Genomic DNA, 21,041 nt, shown 5'->3' on the forward strand with positions numbered 1-21,041 from the left:
AGCAAATTTTTCTTTCAAAGTAGTTAAATTGCTTTTACTTGCTATTAGAAAAATAAAACTAGTCGAAGTTTATCAATCGAGGTGTTATAGTAGCAGAAAACAGGTTTTTGGGGAACAAATTTCAATTTTTTGGTGGCTTTTTGTCTAAAAAATTAGAGATTTTTGGCTCGATCTAACCGGGGAACAGGACATCAGAGGTGGCGTCTGAGACCTCGGGCGGACTTCTGCTGGTGACGTCTGAAACCAGTAAAGAAACTAGAACCTCTTGTAGGGGTGACGTCTGAAACCCAACTTCCAAAAAAAATTGTTCTTGGTGACATCTGATTCCAGTAAAAAATCCATGCAGGAGATCGTTGTCTGCTCTTGTCACAACCAAGTAATCGTTAGCGTCTGTGATTGTAACATCAGAAGGTTGAATGTTGGTTAGTTACCATTAATATTTAGTGAAAACATATTTCTAGCATTGAAAAAGTTAAATTCAGATGTTTTGTTTCCATGTTTTTGGTAACTGACAGTTAGCAAGGTGGGACATAAAGTCAAGTTTTTTTGCGGCAAATCATCTTAACTGCCGTATTTAGCCATCTTGAAGTTGCATCCGCAACATTTGCAATTTAGAAAAAGTCATCAAAATTAATTTTTTTAAAAAAAATAGTGATTGCATGGTTGTTTTTGGTTGTCCAATTTTGTTTTTTTTTTGGTATATGATCACCACATTTGGTTAAACGCTTGGAAATTTCATTCTATTTGCCTTTTCGTTGATTTTTAAAACATAATTTGCAAATATTTTATTTTTAGTTTTTCACAATTTTTAGAAACATTGAGCTCATATCAGAAATTTTGTTACGCAATCTTTTGCTTTTCCTAAATAGTTATTACATATGGTCATTCAGGTCTGCTGATTACCAAATGTTACCACTCTGGCAAAAAGTTGGCGAGTTTTTGGTGTACCCTGTTAATCAAAAATTTCATTTGAAAGCTTTTGACGACAAAAAGAAAACAACGAACATCCAATCAGTTATAAATGAAAAATGGAGTGAATTGAGCGTCGAAGTAAACAAATGTGAAAAGTCAAATTCTAACAAAAAACGAACGAAAATTTATTTGGATTGATTCTGATTTTCAGTCGATATCCGTAATAATACCACGTTTGGTTCCTCTTGTTAACATATTTGATATGCATTTTAAATTTTTTTTCAAAGCATTTTGGAATCAAAAACATTCAAATAACCTTTGAATAACTATTTTTAATTTTGATGTCGTAGGATGTGTCTTATGTTTCACCAAAATGCATATTGCTAGTGACAGTAACAATACATTTGCCGTACGCCAGTAGGAGCGGTCAAATTGCGAGATCTTGAATTTTTCTTGAATTCTATAAATTTCACATAAATGAACCAAAAAAAATTTGGAGTGATATCCTATTTTTTTTGTCGATTTCTCTAATAATGCCATGTTTGTTACTCTGTTAATACAAATGATCAGTATTTTTGCCTACCAGTTTGAGCGAGATTTGCGACACACATTTGGTGTCTCTATTAGTCAATTGTTTTGGTCATTTACAGAGACAATCAATTTTGTTCAGAGACAGTCAATTGCATATAAGAAGAAAAAATATTCCGTATTCAGGACAGACATTTTTTAGACAGCCAGTATGATGTTTTATGAACAAGCAAACAAATTAACATTAATGCTTCGTGAAGAGATATTTAGCTCAATCTCGATTAATTGGAATTTGCGCTATTAAATGGTTAATTGGAGCAATCCATTTTTAAAAAAAAACTATAACTGGACTCTTAGTCATAAAATTTTGATTCGAACTCAATTTTCGATCGTCATAATTCGAATTTTCTTTTTCCTCTAACGAACTGCTATTTTCCTCTTTAAGTGCGATTTTGTTTGCTTTTTGTCTGAATCGGTGCTTAAAGCCTGACATTTTATGTTGAAACATCTTTTAAAAATCTTTATTTGTTATTTATTTTTGTTTGTAAATTGCTTACTTTTGGTCTAAAAACTATGAATAATATTGATAAGCTAAATTTTAAAGTACGCAACTAAGTTTTTAGCGTACATTAAAAATTGATGGCTTCAAAAATTCGGTCTATACATGTATATACTTCAATTTTGGTTTCAAAGCGGCTTTACCAACTATTCCGAGGCGGAATTTAAAACAATGGCTTAATTGTGATTAATAAATAAGAAAGCCTCTGAAAACTTAATTCTTTGTAATTAATTTGGAATGCTTTGTTTGTTATTGTTTACTTAAAATAGACGATAAAAGACGCTTAAAAACAACATTTTTATAAGTAGATCTTAATGATTGGTGAGTTGATTTTATTTTTGAAATAAAATTGGAAAAGTTCACTTGACCGACCGGTGGTTCCTTTTTGATTTTTTAGATCCAAAACGCAATTATTTAAAGCACAGGAACATTTTGTTGAAATACTTGTGTCCGGTCAACATTTTTTTTTTACCAAACTCCAACTTCTTTGATTCCTTAAAAGTACCTTGATTCCTTAAAGTTTTTGTTTTTGACAGGAAGCGAGGATTTGAAAAAATTGTTCTGGTAGGAACTGAAAAAATTGATTTGAGGTTCTTTTCTGTGTGCTATATCTAAAAATTGAGAGACTTAATGGATTCAATTTAGTTTGATAAAACGAAATTTTTTATCGTATAAGATCTGAAAAGACGGAACTTTTGTCGTGTAAGATCTGATAAGGAGGAATTTTATTCGTGTAAGATCTGATAAGACTGAATTTTTATCATGTAAGATCTGATAAGACGGAATTTTTTATCATGTAAGATCTGATAAGACAGATTTTTTATCTTGTAAGAACCTACAAGAGAAGTTTTATTGTGTAAGATCTGATAAGACAGAAGTTTTATCGGGTAAGAACTTACAAGAGGAATTTTTATCGTATAAGATCTGAGAAACGTCTTATCAGATCTGATAAAAAGATGCATCCCTTTACAGGCTATTAGCAAGATGGCTTTGTCAGAAATATGTCAGATTTTACACGATAAAAATTCTACAATCACTCGAGGTTTAACATTTTAGACTTTTAAGAAAAAAGTATTAACTACGAATACTCGAAAAAAATAATCGAATTGGCCATTTATATGTCAAAAATTTTGTTAATAGTGGGTAGTTGAGAAATTGTGTGTCTTTTTTCAACAATCTGTTCATTTGTAATTTCCAGCCGTCTGCGTTCTAGTGAACCCTAATTGATTAGGAATAGGTAATCATTTGGAATAGTTTATTTGAAGCAATTTGGAATCGAAAACATTTCAACAACATTTAAATATTAATCGCCTTACAAGTATTTCTGCCAAAAGTGGATCATTTCCGCTAGCAACATCCCAGGTGGCGGTAAAGCAAGCCAATAGGCAAGCAAGCCGAATTTTGAAAGTGGGGTCAAATAAGCCGAAAAATTTTGGGATACCCGTATTTTAAGTTGCCCATTGTGGGCCGGTGGGCGCGCTTTTCTTCCGTCGCAGCTTTACCGCGATAACCGGCCCTCATTTTCCTGATTACATCCCACAGCCCGTGCCCTCTAGATCTCCAAAAATTGACGTATTATTCATTTTCTGGTGCATTGGAATACATTATGTACTATAATACTATGCGCAGTGTTGATTGTAATGGTTAACAATGTATTATTTTCGATAGATTACATAACTATTACAAAACTTTCGGCTTGTTTTTATGTCGGTTTACTTTTACCTCGGCTTATTTTGCGTCCCCACAGGCCTACTTAGCCAAAATTTAGGCACCCCCCAAAAATTAATGTTTTCCTCACTTCTTAAAAGGTTATTTATCTTCATAGTATCGTTCCTGATATAATATATCAACAATCGTATATGTAACAATTTTCAAGAAGCTTTACAAAACTCTTAATTACTCAAAAAATACAATAAGAACAAGTTTTTGCTTGATGTTTACAGTATATGCAGTGACTTATTGGTGTATACATAATTTTTTCAAACCTCCGCTCTAATAGTATTTTCTAAATGCCTATTCGTACGTATACATACGTAATAACTCAAATGCATACATTATGTTTAAACACATACAAAGGGGGGAATGCCTAATTTACTGGGAGGGGGGCGCTAGCGGAAAAGATCCCTAAAAGATTACAATCAATCTAACTTTCAACTGACAGGTTCATACAAGTTTACCATACAATCTAGAATTTCTTGCAAAATCAATCCGACTTACAATTTATCTATCCATCTATATACTAAACAATTGAATTTACAAGAATTTCATATGAGTTATATGTTCCTTCAATGCGCGTTTACGTGTCGATCTGTTCAAATTTCTGACTGACAGCTTAAATTTGACCAGATAATCAAAATCGAATTAGAAAAGTGATGTCATATTTTAAATTTCAGCAGAATTCAAATCACATTTTTATCTTATTAAACATATTTCAAAACCTTCGACGAAAAAAGTACTTTTTTATTTGTAAAAGCAAACAAGTGGAACACATTCATCAAAGGTTGAAGATGAAAAGTTCATTTTGAACAAAAAAGCGTGAAATAGGGACAAAATTGCTAAAAACTCTGCAACAAAACTGCTATAAACTTTGTTTTAACCATTTGCGTCTATATATCTAAATCTAAGCCTCTGGTTGATAAAATTGTTTTTTTTTAAATAAATGTAGTATAAACTGAGAGTCTTGGAAAAATGTCAAAAATTTTGTAATTGCTGGAGAAAGAAAAAGAATTGAAATTTGGCAATAAATTGTAATTCGACTTAGAACTAATAAAAAAATTGATAAAAATTGCAACTGCTATTAGATCAATCTACTTAGTGAAACATCTTTTACCGTTAAAAGCAGGAACTGTACTTTTTTAGTTCAATTGCCCATTCACATTTCGATTTGATTGCAATGTTTCTCATATCTCTGCCAGCTTCATCACTTCTGAGAATAAAAAAAACAAGTAAATTGGGGTATAAAGGTTTGCCATATTCGTAAAAGGCAAACGAATCTTCTATTAAGAAATAAAATTTTACCTGCAGAGCTTTTCAATGAAAAAAATTTTCCTTTTAAAGTTTTTTTGATTTTATAAAGCGTTACAAGGAAAGGAGTCAAATATCCAAAAATGTCTTTCAAATGTTTGAAAATAATTGAGATGAGAAAAAAGCCACAAACTGTCGTTTTTTGTTTGATATTTTGTCAATTTGTCAATGTGTCAATTAACATAGAGTGAATGATCATAGTCGGAAATTTTTCGAGAAAGTGGAACAACTTGCCAATAGGAATCCAGAAAGAAAAAACGAAAAATAACATTAAGGAGAAAATAACTAGCAAAATAATTAAATTATATGGACGTTTTTGAATAGATAGACAAGTAAACGGTTTTAGAAGTTGTTTTCACTAGTATTTTAAGGACCAAACTTTTAATATGATTTTAAAGTGATTGTTAAAAGCAAATACTCAAGCAACCTTTTGCTATGATTATAAAATTTTTATTTTACATTTTTCAGATTTAGAAAATGTTGTCGTTTTTCAATGAGCTGTTCATTTATAATTTTATACCACCTGCCTTCTATTGAGTCTTTATTCAATATGAGTAAGCAAAGCAATTGAAATAAATTTTTTTGAAACAATTTGGACTCAAAAACTTTTAAATAACCTGTGAATAACTAATTCTAATTTTCATCTGTTCTAAGTTTCACTAAATTAAATACTGCCAGTTGAAGCGCCAACACATATGCAGTAATGACTTTTTGACCAGATAGGAGTGGTTAAATTCTGAGAGCTTGCAGGTTTCTCAAACGTTCTTAAACGGCGATTCATTGCCTGACAAGTACTTCTGCCAAAAATTTGCCAGTGAAACATACAACTTACACGTTATTACAAGGTAAACGTACAATTTAAAAGTTCTTGCCAAACTAATATTCCTACTTAAAATTTTTTATAACTTTACCCATTTGCCTAAAAGAATTTTACATGAGATACGAAGGTCATCCCTTGACCGTTTAAAGATCATACTGTTTAAAATTATGTCTGATATTGTAAATTTTGACAAGATAAACTCTCTGCTGATTCTGAAAAATGGAATTAAAAAAGTAATGCAATATCTTAAAGTTCAATATGAATCTATACATAGGAATATATATATATATATATATATATATATATATATATATATATATACATATATTTATGTATATTTATTTATATATAAATATGTATATATATATATATATATATATATATATATATATATATATATATATTTATATATATATATATATATATATATATATATATATATAAATATATATGTTTGCATATACGTCTACCTTTGACTGATTGATTTCAAGGTAAATTGAATTTTATCGTTTTATAGAGATTATAATTATATACACTTGGTAGAATTCTCTTAAAATCACAATTGGACGTAAACTTCCAAAACATTCACACTTATTGTTTTAATATCTGAATATTCACAGAAACACTATTTTTTGTTCTCTGTCATTCATTTTTAACGTACGGCTTCTCAGTGTTTTGGTCCTCAGCTTGCACGTGAACTTAATATTGTTGGATAAGATTGTTTTTTAAAACCAATTTTGTTAGTTTTGAAAACAATTTAATCTAAATTATTTCAAACCGATAAATCATTCTTATTTTTACAATAAAGCGAAATTGAAGCTGCTCATTTGAAGTTCGAAATATATAACAAAAAGAACAATTATAGTTCTTCTTTTCTTACAGAAAAAGAATAGTATTCATTGATCTGAAAATTAAATTTGCAAAATTCCTAGTGATCCGAAACTCACGCATTTTTCTGTACAAATTACGATCGAACATTCGGTGGTGCTCAATTAGGTTTTGAAGATGAGTCATGCTCTAGTCGAAAAAAATTGAATTGTTCAAGAATCTTACAAAATAGCAACGTCTAAGATTGTAAGATTTTCGGAATATCTTGTAGAATTTATTTTGCTTCTCGGGTCGTGGTTCCCCAACAGCAAATTAGAAAATTTTTGACTAAAAAGTCACATAAATTAACTGTAAACGCAAACAAGTTGAACAATTTTGCCCATGGTTGAAAAAGAAGTTCATTTTGAACAAAAAGCGTGAAAAAGGTTCAGAATTGGCTAGCAAAGCTTTCTGTTTGAACCGTTTGTTTCTATTTATCTCGGTCTAAGCCTCCGGCTGATAAAATTGCAATATTTTGTTCTTCGTCTAGACATAAATACATAAATTTCCACATTTACAGCCAGTTATAGGAAATTTTAGCACATTTAAATGGTCGCTATATACATATATTATGATGCAGATTTACAACCTGTAAAACAAAAATAACTGGAGGCTCAGGGCGCGCCAATTTAATGTTATTTACGGGTTTTTAATAGTTATACTGCTGAGACGGGGTGAAAAAAAGGTGGGATTTTGTTTTGGCTAGGGTTGGATTTTACAGAGAAGGTGTTTCTAAGCAACAAACCGTGTTGTTATATATTAACGCCCGACTTAATTTTACTATCACTTATTTATCAAATAAACAATTAAATTGGGAACAGCCGTAGACTGATCAACATTGTTTATTTGTTTCAGCTTCAATTTATAATTCCATAAAAACGTTATCTGCCACAATAAATTGTTTAATTGCTATTAAATACTGAATATTTTGTTTTACAGACGCTTTTCTCAGATGGGTTCATTCATTATACAGTTCACAGACGGACAAAAATTAATCAGTGAGCGTTTGTTTTCTTTTTTAAATACTTTTTACAGAAATTTAAATTTACATAATTGAAACAGAATTTAGCATTACGACGCAGAGGTATACCCCAAAATTTCCGCCTTAGTAAAAATCGCTCGAAAAATAGATACATAAAATGAACAAAATTAGGAGACAAGATTTGTATCTTAGTTTTCGCAAAAGGGGTTGCGCCATTTTTTGCGAAATAAGGATAATTTAAAATTCTAAAATAGGTGACAAGTCTTGTAGCACGTTTCCGCTCATTTTAGGTATTTTTTTTGCATTAAACGTATCTGTAATCCGCAATTGAGCCTAAATAAAAGGAAATTTTTCTGTTGCTATCTCTTGTTTGCCGAAACGCACTTGAATATATTGCACGTTCGTATATATTGTAGTATTACGAGAGCCGTTACAAATGAGCGGATAATTAATCCCGCATTAGAGCGAACGTATTTAGGCGCTAATTAACCATTCTTTCGCCGCGCGCTAAACAAACTAACGCTTGTTAAGACTACCAGTACACAAGTATTTAAACAACTCAGTTCGACTTATTTAAATAACACAACTTTAGGCCTGGATCTCCTCGCTTATATCCAGGATAGAAAATGTACGTTGTTGAACGTAGGCGGCCTGTAAAACCACAGTTTCTTTTGATTTAAATTACTTCTGCTTTTGACAGTTGCAATGCAGATCTTTCCCCCCAAGTTCAATAAAGATGAAGCAGATTGCTTCAGGGGAAAAGACAATAGAGTCTCATAAAAAGCCCCCAAGAAAACCATAATTGTTGCGGTTTTAGAAGAGGGGAAAAGCAGAAAACAGGCGCCTACGAAATCAATAATTGATGCTCTCAGCTTTTTAGATTTTTATTATTTTTTGGAGTTTCAATAATTTTTCCGTGAGATAAAAAAGAGTTAATTCTCTTGCCTTCTCGGCCAATAGGAAAATTAAGAAGCACCTCACTATGAACGTGAGTTTGTGATTCGCTCCCTATCGGCCCAAACGGAGCTGAGAGGAATTAATTGTTTCTCTCAGCGAAGTGGGACGGAATAAAATTAGAGAGACAAATAACAGAGCCAGCGACGAGCAGCAGACAACTGCTTCATTTTTCTTGCAAAATAAATTCCTAAATTTAAACAGAAATTTTATTAAAGATTTCCAACTTAGCAAATTTTCCAACAGAACATACTTGTGAGAAATCAACTGGAAGAAGTTTTAGAAGTTTTCAACGACACAATCATTTAACAACAACACAATCGGGTAACAGCTCAGCCCGGTTTAATACTACTCAGTGTAAGTTTGTTCATTTAAACTATCTATTTAATTAATTGAACTTTTCAGCCCCCCAACTACTTTAAATTGAGACTTATAGCACAGACAGGTCTTAGGCATATATCTTTGCCTTCGATTTGTTATATCTTTTGTCAAGTTTGACTGGCATACATAAAGAGATCCCGTATTGTGTGATCTGTAGCAGCCCAGCCAAATTTGATAACTGGTGCGCCCAGAGGAAAGAATCACGCCTGAATTTTTGTTTTTCTATCCGATCGGATTAAAATAGTAAAATAACCACTAGCACAGAAGTGAAAGCACACTAGTAGCCAAACGAATAGAGTAATTTATATCAAATTTACGGCCGAAATACAGTAAATTTACATTAAAATAGTAACAGGCAACTGATTCTTTGCTCTTGTAAAATTGTTCTGACCCGGGTGGGGGTAATCTATGTCCAATTTTTAGTTTATTTATATAACAATTGAAGTACTTTTACATTTTATAGTCAAAATTTAACCAAAAATCATCCCCCCAAAACCTATTTAGCCTAATTTTCACCCAATTTTCATCAAATTTATGGTTAAATTTTAGTATTTACACCTTAAATAACCGAAATTCAACCAGATTCTATCCCCCCAAAACATATTTAATTTGATTTTAACCCAATTTTCACCAAATTTATGGTTGAATTTTAGTATTTTCACTCTAAATAAATGAAAATTATACAAAATTCATTCCCCCATAACCTGTTTAGTCTATTTCTAACCCGATTTTGACCAAATTTATGCTTAAATTTTAGTATTTTCACACTAAATAATCGAAATTTATACAGAATTCACCCCCCAAAACTTGTTTAGACTATTTCTGACCCGATTTGGACCAAATTTATGGTTAAATTTTAACATATACACTCCAAATTACCAAAAACTATCCAAGTTTCACCGCCCCAACACCTAATTAAACTAAACTTTAGCCGATTTTCACCAAATTCACAGCAGAATTTTAGCATTTTCACACTAAATAGCCGATTTTTAACCAAAAATCATCCCCCCAAATCATATTTAGAGTAACATATGTCTAATTTTTACTGAATTTTTGACCAAAATATAGCATTTTCAAACAATTTAACGTAAATTTAACCAGAATTCATCCCCCCAATAGGTGTTTAGTGTAATTTATATCTAATTTTCTACACATTTAAGCACACGTTGTTGCATTTTCACATTAACTAACCCAATTTTGGTTAAATTTAAGCCTTCCTTAGTTGAATATTCACTCTGTTTTATCAATTCCTTGACCCGGGTGGGGTAATATTAATCAAATTTTAACCAAATAAACATCATTTTGACCTAAATTCTCAAATATTAACCAGATTTTAACAAAATTAACGTCACTTTTATCATAATTTAACGGATACTAATCACATTTAAGCCTTAAAAACATCATTCTTATCCAATTTTAACCAATAATACTCAAGAAAATAGCCATATTAACGTCATTTTTACACAAAATTAGTAAATATTAACCAAGTTTTGACCACATAAATCTGAAAAAGGCTCAAATTTAACAAAGAATAACGGGTTTTAAACTAAATTTTATCCCCCCAACATAGATTTTTAGCCTGAAAATAACATAAATTGATGAGAACTCCCCCATTTTAACCGGTTTCACTATAAAAATTTCACCAATAGAGGTTTTAAACAGTGCATGGACCAAACTGGAATAGTTATTGTAGAACATCTTAATCTAACAGCAATAGAAAACACTAGAAGGGGTAAAATAACACGGTTTATTACTGACGGAATTACTTTCTTAGCTATTTTCTACATGTTTGAACATAATTCTCCCGCTGATTTTTGTATAACTTATGCATCTGAGAACCCAAATTTTCAGAATTTACTAACTTTGTTAAAAACTAAAAACAGTGTGATCGAGATTCCCGCAGAAAATTTAGCCAATAATTAATTAAAAGAGCGTAAACTAGCCTTTTTAACCCAATTTGTACACAAATTTATCATAGAAAAGTTGTTGTCTCATGTTAAAATACGGTCATTAACAGACTCAAGCACTTAAGAAACAATATTTAAACACAATAATAGCTACAAAAATACTACTTCTGATGTACTAAACATCCCGTACTAAACGTTTTTATACTGTCTTCTGTGTAATTTCATAAAAAAATACATTAATAAAACAACAAAAACAATTGTTCTATGTTATTTATATGTCATATATTAAAGTAAACGTTCAAGATCTAAATATAAGTATTAAAGTACATAACACAATAGGCAAAGTTTCATATTATTTAACTGACAAGAACAGAAACTTTTTATGCATTTACCATCACTCTTCTAGCGAAACAGAAACTGAAATCTACATAACTTACAAGTGGACCAACCCAAACTTTAAGGAACTTTTGTGTGCTCTAAGAAATCAGAACAGTGTGATAGAATTAGCATAAACGTTATCATCTTGTGTGTGGATGAGCCACCAAAATAAAATTCCCCCGTTTGGTTTACAAATCTTAAAAATTATTAAACCAAAATACATCAACGTTTCTCCTGACGATCCGAGTTTACCAGATAGAGTTAAATTACTTATAAAAACAGAATTTGTCACACAAATTAGATTTTCAAAAATAAACAAATTTCACCAATACTCTGTTGAATTTAAACACTCTGAAAGCACTTATCCTTGGTTATTAAATTTTACCGTTGAGCAAACCGATATTTACTCTTGGGTTGAAATTTTTAGTACTGATAACGGCGAAAACTTTGAATTTAAAATACAATCATTAAACGGTCCTAAACAAATAAAATTCATAACACAAAACAAACAGTTCAACTTTCTACTTTAGTATTAGTGTTTTATTACTTAATTGTTATAACAAAAATATTTTCTACACTAATTACCCAAACCAATAGTACTTTCGTATAAAATATTCTTTTCATACACTAAAACAAAACATGGCAGCGAACGTTGTTGCGTACCCTGACATAGCGTTAGAGAAATTTACAGGTTTAGATCCATCTGAAGATGCCCAGGAATTCTTTAGTTTAATACAAAGAAAAATCCAATTCTCACTAGGAACAAGAGATCCTGCGGATGCTGATTTGCAAGCAGCATACGACGCTAGACAAAAAGCGTTGTTTGGTTCGGTTTTGCGTGGGCCCGCAGCCCAATGGTTTGAAACCTTAGCACCAGGTTTAGCATGGAACGAAGTTAGAAATCAGTTCATCACCCGTTTTACTGATGCAAAGGACAAGTATAGGAAAAGAATTGAAGTCGAGAGTATTAAAAGGCAACCAGATGAGTTGATAAAAAGCTATACACACCGAGTAACAAAAGCAGTTGAAAAAGGATGGCCAGATCCAGATTTTAACAACGACCAGCGTAACGCTAAGTGTATGGAGTACTTTGTAAGAGGATTAACGCCACCTACACTCAAGCAAAAGGCACATCAGCGGTTAATAGAAAACCCAGCTACAACTTGGCAACAATTACAGGATCATGTAGCAACTAAAGACTTAAGTTTTTCTGTTAGCAGTGAATTCACGGGTACTGCCTCAAGTAGTATCGACAATAAAATAGAAATAGAAGGGTTAAAAAACCAACTCACAGAAATTGCAAATCTAATGAAAGATCATAAAATAAACGCCACATACAACAACGACAATCCCAGATTCAAACAAAACCAGACTAGATTCTGCAAGTTTTGCAAACGTTCAGGTCACACAATAGCTTTCTGCTTTAAGTACAAGGACTTTAAAAACGAAAACCGAAACCCACCTCAACAACGAGAAAAGTTCACAGATAATTATAAACGTAGTAGGAGCCATTCACCAGGTCAACAAAATTACAAATCAAACAATTATGACAATCGAAATTCTAGGGACAGACAAAGAAATAGTTATAACCAAAATCAACCCAATTATCAAAACAACTCTAGATCAGATTACCGACATCGATCACCGTACCCATCAAACTCTTCAAATAATTATCAATCATCTTCTTACGATAACCGATCACAGGAACGAGACAATAACCATCGAAACTATTCTTACAGAGATAACAATAGGCAAAGTAGTAGGGATAGACAAAACAACGGTCCTCCAAGATCGGATAATCGATATCGTGATAGGAGTAGAGACCATGACCGAGATAGGACACCTACTAGACAAAACAATAATACTCATTCAAGAGATAACAGTGAAGGGCGAAGCCCTCGAGTTCACTTTACCAGTGAAACTTCCAGAGACTATTACAATAATGAGAATCACAACGACGAGTATTTAAACTAGACAGGTCTCCGTTCATAAACACTACTGATAACAAAACAAGTTACTCACATATTTATATTAATTTATACCAATCCGTCGGAGACAAAAATAAAAATAACGGCTTAGAAACACAGTTTTTATTGGACACAGGAGCATCAAGCTCTATAATTAATTACCACACTTATCTTGAACTATGTAAATTACAACACATTGAGATGAAAGCTTCAAAAAATCATACTTTAGCGGTTAATGGTGAGAAACTAAAACTTCTAGGTCAAATTACTTTCAAAACTTCTTTCGACATTGAAGGAAAGTATCAAGTGGAAGTTACCACATGGGTTTCAGCCAAAGATGGTTGCAAGCCGAATTTGTTGGGAATGGATTTCCTTGAATCTACTGTAAAATCTATTGACCTAACCACTCCAAAAATTGATTTAAAAACTTACCCCGAAGTAGCCGTCACATTATCTAGATACCAAACGAAAAGCTATCCATACATTAGCTCTTACAAAATTGTAACTCTTGACCAGCAACTACCATTAGCACCAAAATCAACTCGAGTAATATCGATTAGACCACCGAATGAATTCTTCAGAAAGGGAACCTCCTTCGTAATTGGAAGTGAACTGCAAGCTCAAGGAATTTATACCTACAACGTTCAGTGTTTTAGAAAAGAAAAGGAATTACCAATAATGCTAAACAATCCTCAAAACAACAAGGTTGTCATCCAAAAGAGTCCTATTGGGCACACTTTAGAAGACATTGAAATTCGACAAGACCCAGAATTTTCTGTAGTTGACAACGTTGCATTCATAAACCACCTAATGAATAATGACACTAATTGGGACCAAATATTCCATGTTAGTGAAAAACAAGGTCCAAAAATTTCAAAAATTCAAAATTTCTTTGCAGGCAAAACTCCTGAAAAACAAAAGAAAACAGAAAAGCGAAAAAGGCAACAAGATTTTACCAACAACTACGAATTAGAAACAGACTTTAGCGACGACCTCAAGGATCTTAAGCCACAATTAGAAACAACTGATGAGAACATCAGACCCGTTGAACTTCCCAAAGAAAAACTTAACAGATTTGACAAAACCGATCAAGCGTTTCTCAAAAAATTTGATTTCAGTCAAGCTGATATCAATGACGAAAACTTAGACAAGTTACTGAGGACTTTAACTAAAAATAAAGACGTTTACTCTCAACACAAATACGACGTTGGTAAGATAAAACAAAAGTTTCATGTTAAACTGTTACCTAATTCAACTTTGACAAAACAAAGACCATCCAAAGTACCATTACATTATCAGGAAAAACTAGAAAACCTTTTGGAACAACTGTGTAAAACAGGTATAATCCGGGAAATGGGCAATGATAAAGAAATGGGATCAGAATTGATTAATCCAATCATAATCCTACCCAAGGGGAACACAGTAAAACTGGTTATAGATGCCCGATATCTGAATTCAATAACAGACCTTAGTCGATATTCATGGCCACTCGAACCAATCGGAAGTCTATTAACTAGATTAAAAGGTAATTTCTTCACAACCAGTGATCTTTGTTCAGCCTATAACCAAGTCCCTCTAACTGAGGAAACCAAACAGCTGGTGAGTTTTGTAATTGGTCCAAAGCAATACACATTTGAACGCGGATTTTACGGCCTATGCGGTCTACCTAATTTCTTCAGTCGTATAATGACTATCCATTTTGCACCATTAATTAGAAAAAAACAAGCTATAACCTACATTGATGACACCATCATGCAAGCACAAGATGAAACCGAAATGTTTGAAATAATTGACAAGTACCATGAACTTTTAAGGAAATCAGGATTAAAAGCTCAACCTGAAAAGACTAAATTTTTCCTTAGGAAAGTACAGTTCTTGGGACATGTAGTAGGTAAAGATGGGATACAACCAGTCAAGAAGCGAGTAGCAGATTTAAAAGCACTTAAGTCGCCTGAAAACAAACGTGATGTCATGAGAGTTCTAGGTTGCTTAGGATTCTACAGCATGTACATCAAAAATTTGCATGTTGACTGCAAACCATTTTATGACCTAACCCGCACAGAAACTAAATTTGTCTGGACAACGGAACACGAAAAACTGTTTAACGACATTAAAAACAGAATTAGCGAAGATACTATCTTAGCAATACCGGATACTAAATACCCTTTCCACGTGCATGTAGACGCTTCCTCTATAGGAGTAGGCTCAATTCTCGTTCAAGAATTTCCAGAAGGGAAACGAATAGTGTCTTTTAACTCTAGAATTTACACTAAAGAGGAACAAAAAATGAGCACCACAGCACGCGAACTTTGCGGTGTAATATCTGCACTACAAACTTATGAGCATTACCTAATTGGTTCTCCCCATCCAGTATATGTGTACACCGACCATAAGCCTTTAATGTATCTATGGGGTAGAAGAGGAAAACTCTCTCACAGGTTTTTTAGATACCAGTTAGTAATATCTCAATTTCAGAACTTGAAAATTATTTGGACTGAAGGAAAAAACTTAGCTTTTCCTGACATCCTAAGTCGCAATGTGAAACTTAAAGATCTGGACAAGTATCAACTTAAACACAAAAAGATACCAAAAGACATTAGTTTTTACGACGAGCATGGTAACGAGGAAAAATACTTCATTTTGCGTGATAATGAAAAGGGATCAATAGATGACTTCTTTCCAATCCTAAAACAAAGCATAACGGGTATCGACAAATTCATTTTCAAAAATGACAAAATGGTAAAGCAAAAGTACGACAATAATCAAAACAGACTTTGCTCAATAAACAATATTTCGGAAGATTTCTCGTATGGTTCATCAATTAACCACTATAGGCGTCACCGCAAACAAGAAATAACCCCTGTGTCAGAACAGGAGGAAGACGAAACGTCTGATCATTATACAGAAATTGATTCCTACCCTGATGAAGGGATAACCGAACAAAATTTTGATCCAATTTCGGAATTTGAATTGTTCAATGAGAACCAGTCACCGGAATTAGATTTTGACAAACTCTACATTGATCAAACTAACACCACAGACTCGGAGTACAGATTCCCTCTAGAATACGATAAAGTTTTTCTCGTGAAAAATAGCACTTGTATAGACAAAACCGAATTAGCAAAAAAATTTCCCGAAAATACAAAAATACAAGATGCAAGAGAACTCATCGATAAACTGACAATCTTGTCTAAAGAAGTTGATTTAAATACATCGGTAATTTGTCAAAAACAATTAAAAGACCCAGTGATACAACAAATTCGCCAATTAAGGACGAACAATAACAAAGATGAAAAGAAAATTGAATTCAGACAATCTAAAGGCATAATGTCATACATTAATAACTTTGAGAAACTGAGTTTTGTAGGTAACATCTTATGTATTCAACAACAAACAGACGAACCAGATATTGAATACTTAAAAATTTGCGTACCACTGTCATTGTTCTTTAAATTTTTCAGCTAGCTCATTGTGAACTGTCAGGTCATGTAGGTTTAGATAAAACACTTGCTAATGTAAAACGATTTTTTTATTGGCCCGGAATGTATAAATGGATTGAAAACCTAATTGCTGATTGCCTTGAATGCCAGAAAAATAAGCAAAAACGGAGAGACCTCCACGAAGCACCTCTCGAAAACTGGACTGATACAGTCCCATTCCCCTTTCATACGGTCCACATTGATCACAAAGGACCTTTAAATCCACCATCGAACGGTAAACACCATTGTTTAGTTATTGTCGATTCATTTTCACGTTTCATTCAAGTATACCCCGTACGTTCCACAGACGCAGTAGACACCATAAAAGCTTTAGAAAAGTTCATCTTGTCTTTTGGAATACCACAAAAACTTGTTTATGATAAGGGTTCGGCATTCATGAACCAAGATTTTGCGAGTTACATTCATGAATTAGGTATAACACCCGCACCTCGAACTGCTTATGCGCCTTGGACTAATGGTAAAGTCGAGATCCAAAACAAACATCTAGGAGCACATTTCCGAATTTTTCTAGAACAAGCTCGAGGTAAATGGGACGAACTGGCACCAAAATTTGCTTTTTCTCATAACACGGTTCCAAATGCTAGTACTGGAATCTCACCTTATGAAATTGTGTTCGGACAAAAACCACAGATACCTCTGTCACTTAAGTTAGGACTCCTACGAAATTCGCAACTCACATGCTCTTCCGAGTTTTGCAAAGACCTGCCTCTTCACAGGCATACCTTGCAAACTTCAAAAAACACCGAAATTGACAAGCTTCTAAAACCGAATATTAACAATTCGTTGCTTATGCGAGAAAACCAATTCAAACAAATATACAATAACGCTTATAAAAAGAGCTTAGAAAACAATAACCGCGCACATAAACATAGAAACAAACACAAATTAGGTAAGCCACTTGAGGTTGGGCAAAAAGTTCTAATGGAAAACCATCAAATTGAGTTAGGAAAGTCAAAAAAACTAAATGAACTAAGATCAGGACCTTATACTGTAGAAAAAAACTAACCAATGTTAACTATGAATTAACTTTAGATAGCAACCCGTCCACAAGGAAGGTCGCTCATAGAAATCACCTAGTCGAGTACTACCCAGCTACTGAAACTATACCAGAGTTAACCCTAGAGTATGGTATAGATAAAAATAATTGTGACACATTTTATAATAATCTAATGACAAGTCAGATGAATAAACTCAATAGTCCTTTGACTAAATTCTCCTTCCAAAGCCCCACTAACACCGAATATTTCCCCGTGGATAATTTCATACGAAGAGACTCCCCTGTGCAGAACTTCGACCCTGACCGAACACCTACCAATTTTGATTCTGGATTCAACGAAGCAAGTTCAGGTGGTCGTGATAACCCACCTCCAGTCCAAACACACCTACCTAGCGGTAGTCGAACAAGAAGTTCAACTCCTCGCCCACAGCACAATTCTAGAATACCTCTAGACCCTAATTTAAGTCCTCTCCGCCCTAATACATCGGAACAAGGACCTTCTAATTTACAAACTTTAGAAAATAATAATAATAATAGGCGAACTTCTAGTCGCTCGGCCAAGCCGCCATCACGCTATCAAGCCGGATTTACTTAACTTTGTTTTAGGTAGCAATAAATCCAGTCAACATTTACTGGCAGTGCCTATTACTACAACTCATAGCCTTAATTCCCGACTTGAAGCGCTAAAAAAGAACAGGATGAAAAGATATCCTTGTTTTGAAAAACTCTATTTTTCTTATTTACTTATAAGTCTTTTCTACTTTTGTACTCTTTCTATAGTTATTAACGCTACTGAGGATATTAATGATGTATCTAACAAACTTAGGGTCATTCATTATGACTGCTCTAAAATGAAAGAAAATAAAATGTATGCTTTAACACAAGTTTCTCCTTGCAAAATTACACCCGAAAACATTCAGATGGTTGATACACATGTAGCACTTTATCAACGGTCCTATCGGACCTTTGTTAAAGCTCTTATGTGCAAAGTCACTGCAATGCTCATTCGTTATAATTGTGGTATGTTTTCCCATTCATCAATTGTACACAACGCTCCAATAATAACATACGATATTATTGTTTCACCCGAACAATGCCTAAATGCTAATAAAACTGGAAAAATTACTGTTACTGAATTTGACGATGATGACATGGAAATTGACATAAAACATGGAATAAAAACTGTCTCCTATAAAAACCAGGGAGTTGATCTTGAAGGTGAATCATCAACATCTTGTGATAATCGTGGTCAAATTAAACACTTCTCTTTTGAAACCCTGATGCAAGAAACTGTACTCGATATTGATCTTAATGACAGAACTGTCTATAACAGTCAAGGACTAAAACTTCCTTGTGCCCTCTCAGAAGGAGGTTGTCATTCGACATCACTCGACCCCTTTGCATACAATTGGGAGGCACCGGAAAATTGTATTGTTACTAAAAGATTTTCACAAAACGCAAAAATGCTAAAACATGAAAACGAACTTGGTAACGTACAGTATTTCATAGTGAGTGATGAAAAACCGGAGACGCCCTATGAAGGACCAGGAACGTATTCTCCTGCTGAAATGGACATAAAAATTAGAGTAATTGATGAAAAAGAAAAGGTGTGTGGAAAACCAGAATTTATTTACAGAACAAATTTAGATTCTTTATATGTTTCTTATAAAGGCGGATTTAATATGAAGACTGGCAAACCTTATAAAACAAAAACTCAACAATTTTTTCATAAACTTCGTGTTGAACCTGACAATAGCCTAAGTGTAAATGGGTTTAATAGGAAGCCTTCAGATGAACAGATCCGAACATCCGACAACGGTTTTGTTGCATGGGAACACTTAGACAAAGACAAGTTAGACTATGATCTTAACCTTGCGGTAAAAATGGATTTTGTCATATATCATAATTACATGCAAATAAAACAAGCATGGAAAGGTTTGGTCATAGAGCAATGCGAACTTGACCGAACTCAAAAACAAATGATACTAATGCAGGCTATCCAAAACAATCGTTTAGCTGGATATATGTTAACCGGCAACCGCTCGATGTTCTTAGACACAGATGGTAGCATAGGTTGGCTGTACCACTGTCCAAAACGAAACTCACCACTTCAGGTTCTTGAACAGTGTTATGATAGGATTCCTATTCATTATGATGGTAGGACAATGTTCGTCGACCCAATTACTCGACAAACCTACCCTTTTGCAAACGAAGTAGATTGTGTTGGAGGCTACAAAAATGCCTACCAATTAGATATTGATAATGAAAATTCATGGTACCATTTGATGCCAGCACCTGTTCCTTTACAACCGCCAAAAATATTCTCTTCAAGAGTTATTAGTTCTATTCCAAAATTTACCGGTTACGAATCGCAACGTGCCGGAATTTACACACCAAATCAACTTAAATCATTTTGGGACAATATCTTGCATTCGGAAGCTTCAAAATCTGTTTTGACAAAAATTTCAAGAGAAGTTCTAGAAGGAAGAAGCATAGACTATTCTCAAAAAGATATCTATGCGTCAGCAATGGGAATTAACAGACAAATTTATCTAGATTCTCTTCTTTCACCTACATTTTTTACAAACCAGTTCAAAGGCACTTTTGGAATCATCACTTTTTATCTGGAAAAAATTGGAGTTTATTTTGCTTGTTTCTTGTGCATAAAATTCTTAACTGATGTAATCGTAACAATCATAAGAGCGTTCGAAATCCACAAAATATCCAACAAAACAATGGGTTTTTGGAAAATTCTATTAGGAGCAACATATAATCTTTGTATCTTATCGTTCTTTACACCGGTATTCTCTAACGAAACCAAACCGTCGGCCCCGCAGAACAACAATCATTTTTTACCGCTTAGTAATTATCAACCTTACAGCACAATAGAAAAAACTTACAAATGCGTTGAGAATCAACCTCGAGAAAATAAAATTGATGAGCATTGTCATACAGAAAATAATAAAGTAGAATACCCAAATCTGGCGTCACATCAACCACAACCACAAAATGATGCAACCATTCTAAGTGTGGTGGCACCTCCTTAAAGCTGTTAATAAAAAAATCATCTTTTTTATAAAAAAAATAATTTCTCTCAAAAATAATAAAAATTATTTGTATTAGACTCTATAAGTTAATTAATATCTTGTTTAGATACACCTCAAGGATGCTATGCTATGCAACCCAAATTCATAAAACAGCCTAACGCTTTATTCATTCGATTTGGACAATACACCGGACAGATATTATCCTCAAGTCTTTCCGA

At 33.2% G+C, this 21,041-nt stretch overlaps 1 protein-coding gene across 11 annotated transcripts in view; it reads left to right on the forward strand.

The window, feature by feature from the left end:
* The window catches only part of LOC142345573 (putative G-protein coupled receptor No18), a 280,348-nt gene that overhangs the window by 61,274 nt on the left and 198,033 nt on the right, over positions 1 to 21,041 (forward strand). Inside the window, exon 1 of one of the 11 annotated variants that reach the window (XM_075397688.1) lies at positions 1,917 to 2,320. The exons of the other annotated variants lie outside the window; for them this stretch is intronic. The gene's annotated coding sequence lies outside the window, so the exon portion shown is untranslated. Of the gene's footprint in view, positions 1 to 1,916; positions 2,321 to 21,041 lie in introns of those variants that run through there. 11 annotated transcript variants of the gene reach the window in all.

The sequence above is a fragment of the Convolutriloba macropyga genome, chromosome 9 (assembly GCF_964194025.1).
Source record: "Convolutriloba macropyga chromosome 9, txConMacr16.3, whole genome shotgun sequence".
Taxonomy (NCBI): domain Eukaryota; kingdom Metazoa; phylum Xenacoelomorpha; order Acoela; family Convolutidae; genus Convolutriloba; species Convolutriloba macropyga.